The sequence below is a fragment of the Lactuca sativa genome, chromosome 9 (assembly GCF_002870075.4).
Source record: "Lactuca sativa cultivar Salinas chromosome 9, Lsat_Salinas_v11, whole genome shotgun sequence".
Lineage (NCBI taxonomy): Eukaryota > Viridiplantae > Streptophyta > Magnoliopsida > Asterales > Asteraceae > Lactuca > Lactuca sativa.
In genome coordinates, this window is record NC_056631.2 from 224,752,897 (window position 1) to 224,755,365 (window position 2,469).

Here is a 2,469-nt window from a genome sequence, read left to right on the forward strand (position 1 = left end):
ATCATCCCCCCGTTAGAAGGAATGTCGTCCCGAAATTAGTGTTTTGACTGGGACTTCAAGAATTTTGGGGAAAAGATGTGTGTACTTTTCGGAGTACAAGAAATTAATATGGCGGGGACCAATCCACCTTATGTTAAATGTCCACCTTGGAATTTATTAGTGTAATTAGAGCTAAGTCGATTTAGAGGAGTGATTGTTCTAGAATGATAGTGTATTCTGTGTATGCTTCATACTCTCTGTTTTATTCTCGTAATTACTACTATGAATGTTTCATGCTGTAGTTAGTGAGTACTAGCCACACGAGTGCTCCGACAACTTTTTATGATGAAATTTGTAGTACAAGTCCTACCAGTTCTTTTAGAATCGCTTGGTGTAAACTAGTCGTATATCATTAAGATTACAAGGGCAGTCGAATGAGTGACTCCGCCTTAAGCCCACATGTAACATCCCCCTCTGGCACGTATCACAATATTGTCCGCTTTGGGCCACTCGACACGAGGACTTCCCAGGGGGTCACCCATCCTGGTACTACTCCCGCCCGAGCACGCTTAACTGCAGAGTTCTTATGGGATCTGCTGCCCTCACGGCTTTAAAACGCGTTGTGATAGGGAAGGTATCCACACCCCTTATAAGGAATGCTTAGTTCTCCTTCCCAGCCGATGTGGGATCAGATCTAACCCACTTTCACCCCCCATTATAGGGTTCGACGTCCCTGTCGAACACATCGACTCGTGCCCTAGCTCTGATACCATTTGTAACATCCCCCTCTGGCACGTATCACAATATTGTCCGCTTTGGGCCACTCGGCACGAGGACTTCCCAGGGGGTCACCCATCCTGGTACTACTCCCGCCCGAGCACGCTTAACTGCAAAGTTCTTATGGGATCTGCTGCCCTCACGGCTTTAAAACGCGTTGTGATAGGGAAGGTATCCACACCCCTTATAAGGAATGCTTAGTTCTCCTTCCCAGCCGATGTGGGATCAGATCTAACCCACTTCCATCGGACCGAAGTCCGAAGCTAACTGAACACAGCATATCATAACATATCAATCGGCATAACTCACATATACTGCATACTACATCGGGCCGTAGCCCGGAACACATAACACAGAAATCCTGTTTGAGCCACAAAGGCATCAACGTACTAACTACTGTATCAGATCAACATCCGAAACTACTGCTAGCTAAACGGCCGGCATTGTGGCCTTAGACCCGTTCCTACTGGAAGGAAACTCACCTGAACTGCTGAGCCCTGCTGATAAACCTCTGGCTGCTACTCGACAATCCCCTGAACCGTTGCTCCTCTAGCTCTCCGAGCTATCAATATACATATAACACTTAGTCTGACAGTCAACTAAGTCAACTCTGGTCAAATTCAACCTTCCGGGTCAACCCTACTCGCCGAGTCTTCCTAAAGACTCGCCGAGTTCATAAGCTCAGGGTCTTTCTTATTCGCGACCCGACTCGCCGAGTCAGTCCATGACTCGCCGAGTCCAACTAGTTCCAAGTCCTGTCCTGTCCAACTCGCTGAGTCACCAACCGACTCACTGATTCGAGTCTCAACTCAAAGGGTTTAGGGTTTCGCGATCTGACTTGCCGAGTCCAAGAACAGACTCGCCGAGTCCAAGACAATCTTCAACCTACTCGTCGAGTTGCTCGTCCAACTCGCCGAGTCCATGCCTAACTTCAACCGACTCGACGAGCTGTTCATCCCACTCGTCGAGTTCCTTCTCGTCTTCAAGCTACTCGCCGAGTCCACTCGAAGGACTCGCCGACTCTATCCAGTCCTCAAACCATGCAGTGGCTTTTCGAGCCAAACAGAACTTCCAACTCATAGATCCATACTTCTAGGGCCTATTCGCCACGTAAAGTGGCAAACTTTACGTGTAGGTTGAGAGGTATATGCCCAAAACACACTAAACTAGGGTTTATGGCAAACATGCTTCTTCAACATACCAAGGGCTGATACTTTAGGGGATTCAAGACCAAAACCAACATGGATCTGAGGTAGCAACCTCAGATCTGAACCTCCAACTCGAATTGGTTACATATCATACCAATAATGACCAAAACTCACACATAAGAATAGATCTACATGCAAAGGGAGTCCAAGCAACAGCTTATTACCTCCAGTTGGTTTGAAATGACTCCTCAATCCCAGATCTACAGTCCCTTCTTGCACCTCCAAGGTCTTTCTTCCTCCTCCAAGCTTTAGTGCACTCTTCAATGCAAGATCTAGCTCAAAAACGGATATGGCGGCTAGGGTTTGGTGTTCTGAGGTAGAGAGGCAGTAAAGGAACCCTAGGAAAGAGAATGAGACGCTTAAATAGGCTCCAAGTCCCGGATTTAGGGTTTTCCTCGATCAGACCCAACTCGTCGAGTCTCCTTGGCCGACTCGCCGAGTCGGTCGCTTTCACCACAACCCGGATCCCGCTCGGACTCGCCGAGTCCCACCATGGACTCGCCGA

At 48.2% G+C, this 2,469-nt stretch overlaps 1 pseudogene; it reads right to left on the bottom strand.

Moving 5' to 3' along the window:
- Positions 1–484: 484 nt before the first annotated feature.
- On the bottom strand, positions 485–602 carry LOC111905940 (5S ribosomal RNA; annotated as a pseudogene).
- Positions 603–2,469: the final 1,867 nt, after the last annotated feature.